The 9,375-nt window shown below is 36.8% G+C and overlaps 1 non-coding gene across 1 annotated transcript; it reads right to left on the reverse strand.

The window, feature by feature from the left end:
* Positions 1–8,963: 8,963 nt before the first annotated feature.
* Positions 8,964–9,070, reverse strand: LOC116129227. The gene has a single exon (XR_004127879.1). It is a non-coding gene; the product is annotated as a small nucleolar RNA R71 (small nucleolar RNA).
* Positions 9,071–9,375: the final 305 nt, after the last annotated feature.

The following is a 9,375-nucleotide window of genomic DNA, read 5'->3' on the forward strand; positions in this document are numbered from 1 at the left end:
TAGTCATTGACACAGGATGTAGTTCTCACATTTGTACATCTGTGTAGGGACTACGACAAAGTAGAATGCTCAGTCAAGGAGAGGTGACCTATGAGTTGGGAATGGAGCACGTGTTGCTGCATTAGCCGTAGGGGATTATTATGTAAGTTTGTCTTCGAGCCTTGAACTAGAACTTTTAAATTGTTTTTATGTACCTACGATTTCAAAAAATATTATTTCTTTGTCCACTTTGGACAACATTGGATACCAAATTATAATAACTAATGGATTACTGTCAATTAGTTTGAATGGTATTCAATATGGAATTGCAAGATTACATAATGGTTTGTATGTTCTAGAATTAAATAATAATGAGATTTTCAATCTAGAGAATAAGAAAACCAGGGTATAGCAAAACTCCATAAGGATGGAGTTTTGGACCCATTTGACTTTAAGTCTTAAGAGATATGCAAGTCATGCCTAGTAGGCAAAATGACCAAGTCACCTTTTACTGGGAATAGTGAAAAGGCAAAGGAACTGCTAGGCATCATCTATAGTGATGTATGTGGACCACTATTAGCACAAGCCAGAGGTGGAAATTCTTACTTCATCACATTTACTGATGATCTCAATAAATTTGGATATGTCTACTTAATGAGACATAAGTCTAAATCCTTTAACAAGTTCAAAGAATTTAAGAACGAAGTACAAAATCAACTAGACAAGAATATTAAGGTTTTCCAATCCGACAGGGGAGGAGCATACTTTAGCTCAAAGTTTGATGCATACCTTAGGGAATGTGAGATTATATCTCAACTCACACCTCTTTACACTCCTCAGCATAATGAAGTGTCTGAGAAGAGGAATCAAACTTTGTTAGATATGGTTCGATCAATGATGAGTTTCACATATTTACCCACATCGTTCTGGGGCTATGCCTTAGAGGCTATGACATACACATTGATTTGTGTATTGTCAAACCAGTGAATAAGACACCATATGAAATATGGAATGGGCGAAAACCTGTTTTGTCTCATCTAAGAATTTGGGGTTGTGAAGCCTATGCCAAGAAATTGACTTCGAACAAGCTTGCCTCAAAACCAGAGAAATGTATCTTTGTGGGGTATCCTAAACAGACAAGGGGATACTATTTCTACAATCTAGCTGAGCAAAAAGTTTTCGTTACTCAAACTAGAGTCTTCTTAGAGAAGGATTTCCTTCAAAGAGAAATGGTGTAAGAAAGGTAGGACTCGATGAAGTTCTAGAACCACAAGATGCATAAAACGACAGACAAGATGATGTGCCATTAGAGATGGTTGAGCATCATAAGGAGATCGCTCCATAGGGAGTGGAACAAAGTGAACCTCCAACACAAGAGTCGTGTAGGTCTAGAAGAATACGTTGTGAGCCCGAGAGGTATGGTTTTCTCATGACTCAAAGTGGCGACGTATTGGTTTATCAAGACGATGAGCCCAAAACCTACAACAACGCTTTGTCGAATATAGATTTCACAAAAAAGGTTGATGCCCTGTAATCTGAAATGGACTCCATGTACTAGAGCCAAGTATGGGATCTGGTGGATCCACTTGAAGGAGTCAAACCCATATGGTGAAAATGGGTCTTCAAGAAGAAGACTGACATGGATGGAAATGTTCAAACCTATAAAGCACGTATGGTATTAAAATGTTTCAAACAAAAGCATGGGATTGACTATGATGAAACCTTTTCTCCAATAGCAATGCTAAAGTCCATTAGGATTATGCTAGCTATTGTTGAATACCACGACTATGAAATTTGGCAAATGGATGTCAAAACTGCTTTCCTAAATGGAAACCTTGAAGAGTACATCTATATGACGCAACCTAATGGTTCGTTCTTAATGGACAAGTAGGGAAGGTATGCAAGTTGAAGAGATCCATTTATGGACTCAAGCAAGCATCAAGGAGCTGGAACATTCATTTTGACAAATCTGTAAAGGAATTCGGGTTTGTACAAAACAAAGATGAGCCTTGTGTATACAATAAAATCAGTAGGAGTGTAGTGGCATTCCTAATGCTATATGTCGATGACATGTTAATCATTAGTAATGATATACCGAACTTGCAAACGATAAAGACTTGGTTATCCAAGTGCTTCTCCATGAAGGACTTAGGAGAAGCAACCTACATCCTTGGTATAAAGATCTATCATGATAGATCTTGCAGGTTGTTATGCCTAAGTCAAAGTACATACATTGAAAAAGTACCAAAAAGATTCAGTATGGAAGATTCAAAGAAAGGTTATCTTCCAATGTCACATGGCATGTATCTTTCTAAGGATATGTGTCCTAAAACACAAGAGGAGAGAGATAGAATTGAGGGTACTCTTATGCTTTACCAGTAGGATCCATAATGTATGCCATGTTATGTACTAGGATTGATGTCTCATATGCCTTGAACATTTGTACTAGATATCAATTGGATCCAGGTGAAACACACTGGACAACAGTCAAGAACATCCTTAAGTACCTTAAGAGGACTAAGGATATGTTCTTGGTCTATGTAGGAGAAGATGATCTCATTGTAAGAGGATATAATGATGCCAGTTTTCAAACTAACAAGAATGACTATCGGTCGCAGTCAGGTTACATATTCTTTGTTAATGGGGCTGTAATGAGTTGGAAAAGTTCAAAACAAAGCACTATAGTGGGTTCTACAACAGAAGCTGAGTACATCGCATTGGGTGATGTGGCCAAAGAGGCTATTTGGATCAAGAAGTTTGTGACTGAACTAGAGGTGGTTCCGAGCATTGCTGACCCAGTTGTACTTTATTGCGACAACAATGGTGCCAAGCTCAGGTTAAAGAACCACGATCTCACCAAAGATCCAAGTACATACTCTGGCGATGCCATCTCATCAGAGAAATCATGAAGAGAGGTGACATACAAATCAACGGAGTACCTACTGACGATAACATTGTAGATCCACTTACGAAAGCTTTATCGCAGCAGAAGCATGATAGGCACATAGCATCATATGGGATCAAACGTATGAATGATTGGCTATAGAGTAAGTGGGAGATTGTTAAAGTAGGGGCACTAGAGCCAACGATTTAGCGCTTGTAAACTCATTTCAAATAAATGAATAAAAAGCATCACTTATTTATAAGCATATATACTATAGCATCTATTTACTGCGAGTAAAGAAAATAGTATATATCATTAGAAAGGTTGGAACCAGTGATAAGGGAATTAAGTATTATAAATCTTAATTGTGAGAACCCTATGAGCACAAATGGTGGCCTTTCTTAAATCGTCCATAATCATAGTATAAATCTGACCAAGGAAATAGATTATACTAAGAGACTATCATCGCATTGAACGTCCCCATTGAAAGGTAGTGACAGATCTCACATGTCAAGGTTATGGGCATCAACCTGGTGCAATGCATAGGTGCTTGCTTGTGTAGGTACACTGGACTGACCCATCAGAAGACTCCACACAAGATGGTAAACCTAGTGTCTGTGGAATATATCTTTTTATGAATGGTGGTGCATGTGGTCCTTCGACTTGAGATCACAAAAGTGTCATGTGTAAATATCGATGTGATTTGACACTAGCCTAATGTCATCTCTTTTAGTGATTACCAGAATGATGGTGATTGGTTACATCGAGAAGTACACTGTGGCTATGATGAATCACCAAAGGATTCATCACTTCTGATTATAGGAGATCTTATCTCAACAAGATATTTGGTTAAAGAACTTCCCAAGGCCTTGTGGCCAAGTCGATATGAATCGACTGAAGATGAGGAGTTTGAATGTGTTGCATTTCAAACCCAAGGCCTTGTAGCCAAATCGGCATGAACCGACTAAAGGTGAGAGGTTTGAATGTGTTGCATTTCAAACCCAAGGCCTTGTGGCCGAGTAAGTATGATCCAACTATAGATGAATGTGAGTAAACACTTGGAATATTTACTAAATAGTACTTTTATTGATTGAATAAAAGATAAGTGCCCTAAGGCATATGTCGGCTGAGCCAACTGGCGGTGAAGGAAGTGGACAGACCCACTTCCCTTTTGACATTTATTTTAAGAAAGAGCTGAGTCGCGGCCTATCAGAAGTGATAACACTTGAGGTGGATGGCATTCTGGTTGTTGTTGATGTCTTTTCCTTCTAGAGACTAAAGTCTGTAGGCGCCCTTTCCGACAGATTTAGTGATCTTGCAAGGCCCTTCCAATGTAGGAGCAAGTTTACTGGCGTTGATCTCCTTAGTGTAAGTAATTGATCTCCCGTACGCAGTGAAAAACAATGATAAATTGGAAAAATCAATTACCTTTTGCGCCAAGATTCGAGTATTGATTATAATATCTTTCATGTTAAAAACAAATCTGTATACTACAATATTAATCCGTTCAAGGATTAGTAAACTTACGTATGTTTGCAGGCTCCTTCAAATGGCTCCTTCAATATAGAGTTGCACAAACGTTGATCCACACGAAGACAATCCAAAGAACCAACAATTGTTTTGCTAGAACAATTTTTAGGCTTCAAGAATCAATTAAAAATCAAAGAATGATTCTTTGATTCAATCTACCAAAACCGTGAGAGGGAGAGTAAGGGTGGCAAGGGTTTTTCTTTTAATTCAATTGAATGAAGGAAATCTTTTAATTTCTTTTAATTAAGTTTCACTTATATAGTCACTTAATTAAAACCCTAATCCCATTGGGAATAGCCATGGATTCACATATTAATCCACCCTTGTAACCAAACACCCTTTTATGGTATTTTTAATTCTATATAATTGTTATTATAATTAAAATCAATTAATATATATTTACATTTAATTAATAATAATTCATTTAAATATATGCGAACACATATTTTTATGTAATCTCACTAATTTTAATTTTAATATTAAAATTAAATACAGGCAACAACCTCAACAAATTTAATTGCATTGTGAGATTACCAAAATACCCTTTCATCCTAAAAGACGAAAATACCCCTTTCACATACTGGTTCTTAAATTATCTTCTAAGTCTATGATCCGTAGGCTCCTTATCATATCGGCAGTGAGTAGTATCGTGATTAACATCAATTAGTCTCACTACACACAGACCAACATTGGCCCCTAGCAAGGCATCATGGCCACCCGATAGACTCAGACTCAAGGAAATAGCTATATATCAATGATATGGTTACTATGCAATAATCCTTTTGTCATACGTTATCTCATTGAGGCTGAGGTACAGAAATAGCGTTAACCTCAATTATCCTTGATATTTTAATATTAAGTTATTAGACCAATGACTGGAATAATAAATTGGATAGAGCAACAACTCAATCCCACTGTGCCATAGGTTTGGTGTCATTGCCATTTACTAAATTGCTTAGTGAGATAACTTCTCCAATACCTGGGAGTGATAAATCCTTTTTTGATCCACCATAGTCTTGATACACTCCTCAATGTAGCCAATCACTACCGTATTGATAGCTCTGAATAGAACTACATTGGGCTAGTGTCAAACTACACCAATTGGTACACATGGCGCTCCAATGATCTCAAGTCTAAGGATCACATACACCATCATTCATTAGAGGATTTATTCCATAGACACTAGCATTACCATCCATATGGAATCCTCTGGTGGGTCTGTCTAGTGAACTTGCCTCCAACAAGCATCCATGCGTTACACCTGGTTGTCGGTAAACAACCTTGACAAGTGAGATCAGTCATTATCTTTTGACAAGGTCGTTTAACACTATGATAGCCTTACCATATTATTTTTGTCTTTGGTCAGAATAATATTGGGGCTACGGACATTCGTAGAATGGCCACCATGAGTGATCATAGGGTTCTCACTATCAAGATTTGAAACACTTGGTACCCTCGTCACGATTCTACCATCCTAAGGACATATATCAATACACACAATTATGATTTACATGATATAAAAGAATATGTCTTTTATTGATAAATAAACATTATTACAAAGAGTCCATTTTACAATAATTGATTGGCTCTAGGCACCTACTCTAACAATCTCCCACTTGCACTATAACCAATCATTCATGTATTTAATACTGAATGACCTTAAGTGTTTTTCATGCTTTTGCTGCAACAAAGGCTTCGTCAATGCATCTGCGAGATTGTCATCAATATGCACATTACTAATCTACACATCTTTCCTCTCAACCATTTCTCTAATGAGATGAAATCATCTGAGTATGTGTCTAGACTTCTGGTGAGACCCTGGTACCTTTGCTTGAGCTATTGCTCCATTATTGTCGTAATAGACATTCATTTGATCAACAATTATGGAGACCACACCAAGTTTGGTGACGAACTTCTTAATCTAGACTACCTCCTTAGCCATATCAGATAATGCGATATACTCAGCCTCTATTGTAGAGTCTGTACATAGCTTTGCTTGGAGCTCTTCTAGCTCACTGCACCCCCATTGAGACAAAATACAAACTCGAATTATGAGCGATAATCATCTTTATCCGTTTGAAACTAGCGTCATTGTATCCTCTTATAGCGAGCTCATCTTCCCCTCCATAAACCAAGAACATATCCTTAACAGTTATCCAATGATGCTTACTTGGATCCGATTGATATCTACTACAAGTGCTTAACACACTTGAGACATCAATCCGAGTACATAACATGACATACATGGTAGATTCAATTGCTGACGCATATGGGATCCTCTTCATTATATCTCTGTCATCGTGTGTTTTAGAACACATATGCTTAGAGAGATAGACACCATTAGACATCAGAAGAAATCCCTTCTTGGATTCTTCCATACTAAATCTCTTCAGTACCTTGTTTATGTATGTACTCTAACTTAGGCCAAGCGACTGATAAGAGCTTGAAAGTTTATATTTTGTTAGTGATTTAATCGGTTTATTTATGGAAAAATGTGTTTAAATTGTGGAATTTGAATTAATTCTTTCATAAATACTTTTTACAGGATCATAGGTGTATTTTGAGTATTTTCATGTTCAAACAGATATTTGAAGGGAAAAGAATGATGTCGATGGAATTCATGACCCGTAGGAACAAACGGTACAAGAATCGGAGTTGAAACGAGAAATTTGTGACGCGTCCAAGATTGTAAAATCTGGAAATCCTTGAAGATGAGCATGCTTTGATGTTTCTATCATAACTTGAGTTGTAGAAATCAAAATTTGACGATTCTTGTGGTGTTGGAAAAGTTATTCAGACAGCTACAAAGTTACTTTACCAAATTTAGAAGATCATGGACTCCTTTGACAGAAAGAATGATAGCCGCAGTGACTGTTCTTACTGCCGTGGCGATAGGTCATGGGCCTGTTAGGTTAATGCATTTTCCTAGTCCGAATCTGAATGAGCTAAGACATTTAATCTTTTCCTAGTAAGATCAAAACCCTAGGACTATAAATAAGGATTTTTAAGAAGTTTTAAAGGAGTGGAGAGAAGGAAGAAGGACGGCTACTATTTTGGAGATCGGAATTCTTGAAGTTCCCATTCAACAATTAGAGAAGTGTTTATATTTTTTCTTTTTGAACTCATGTTATTAAATAGAATGATGGTTTTTATTATAGCAACTATGAACTAAATCTCTTTTCTAGGGCTAAAGATGTAGCCCAATTTATGAATATGTGTTGACGTTATCTTTATTAATTTCTTATTGAGCATTAATTCTAAGTTTTATTATTGTGTGTAATACTTTCAATTCTTAAGGATCCAAGGGTTGAATGATATCATGGGTTGGGTTGAGATCGAGAGATGAAACCTGATTTGTCTAAGGTAATAAAACCATAGATTGAGTGAAAGCTAGAGATAGGTTACCGCGATCTATGAGGCTCTGGTAAATTCCATAGAACTTAATGATCTCTTAGCTTCTAAATCCAACTTAGAGATATTTTGGGTTGTTGTTTAAGGGTTAATTCACTAATTTTTCAAGAGAAAAATAGGGGAATATTAGGGAGTTTGGCCTTTAGAATAAGCTTAATTAGGATAGTAATAATCGTCAATACATAGGATTAAATTGGTGTGAAATCTGTGCCCTAGGGTTTAGCTATATTGATCTTTACACCAAAGTTTTTCTAAAATTCTGATTTTGTTTAGTTTTTAATTTGTTTTCTTTTTCATTAAATTCATTCATAAAATTCTGTTTCATCAAATAGTAATAAAATAGACTAGTTTGGTACTTGGTAGGTAGTTCTCTTGGGATTCGACACTCGTTTACTTGAGCTTTATGACTTGCATGATTTCATATACTTGCGAATAGCCTGTCAAGTTTTTGGTGCCGTTGCCGGGGAACTATTTTGTTTTACCAATATCAATACAAAATATTTAGTTGCTAATTTGATTTGTTTTATTTTTGGTTACTAATTAATTTTTATTTTTGTTTGCTTTGTTTGTTGTTTTCAGCTAGAATCTAGAGAGTTCACGTTCAAGAGGTGGTAGTGATCTTAATCCACTAGATTTTGAGATCGAGAGAACGGCTAAACAATTGAGGAAAGAAAAGAGGCAAGCTGACTTTGAAAAATCAATGGCTAACACAGGAATTGTGAATCCCAATGTGGGAAATCAAGAGAATGAGAATGAGGATACCTTAGGAGGAAATGCAATGGGTGGAGCAGCAGTGGTTCAAAGAGCATTGAAGGACTACTCTAGTCCTACTATTAATGGGTGCTATTCTAGCATTAGGAGACCACCAGTTCAAGCGAATAATTTTGAGATCAAGCCAGCAATTATTCAAATGATTTAGCAGTCGGTCAAATTTGTGGGGTTACCTAATGATGATCCAAACTTGCATATCACAAATTTTCTAGAGTTATGCAACACATTTAGGCATAATGGAGTATCCAACCACACAATTAGGCTAAGGCTTTTCCCATTCTCTCTTTGGGATAAAGCTAAGGCTTGGTTGATTTCTCTGCCATCTGGGAGCATCACAACATGGAACGAGTTAGCTCAAGCATTCCTCACTAAATATTTTCCACCTGCCAAGCTAAGGAGTGAGATTACCAACTTTTACCAACAAGATTCAGAGTCATTGTATGAAGCATGGGAAAGGTATAAGGATCTCTTACGGAGGTGCCCTCACCATGGTTTACCAATCTGGTCGCAAGTGCAAACGTTCTACCAAGGGTTGCTACCAACTATTCAAGCTATGATTGATGCAGCAAGTGAGGGAGCCTTGAACAATAAAACACAAGAGGAAGCATACAATCTGATTGAGGTAATGGTGAACAATAACTATATGAGGACTTCAGAGAGAACTTTAACAAGGAAATCAGCAAGAATGCACGAAGTTGATAGTTACACTGCATTGGCTGCTTAACTTTCAAACATCCAGAAGTAATTAGGTAATGTATTAAAAATAAATGCAATTGAATCTTCTTCTCTAACATGTGACC

The sequence above is a fragment of the Pistacia vera genome, unplaced genomic scaffold, assembly GCF_008641045.1.
Source record: "Pistacia vera cultivar Batoury unplaced genomic scaffold, PisVer_v2 Contig1058, whole genome shotgun sequence".
In the NCBI taxonomy this organism is placed as follows: domain Eukaryota; kingdom Viridiplantae; phylum Streptophyta; class Magnoliopsida; order Sapindales; family Anacardiaceae; genus Pistacia; species Pistacia vera.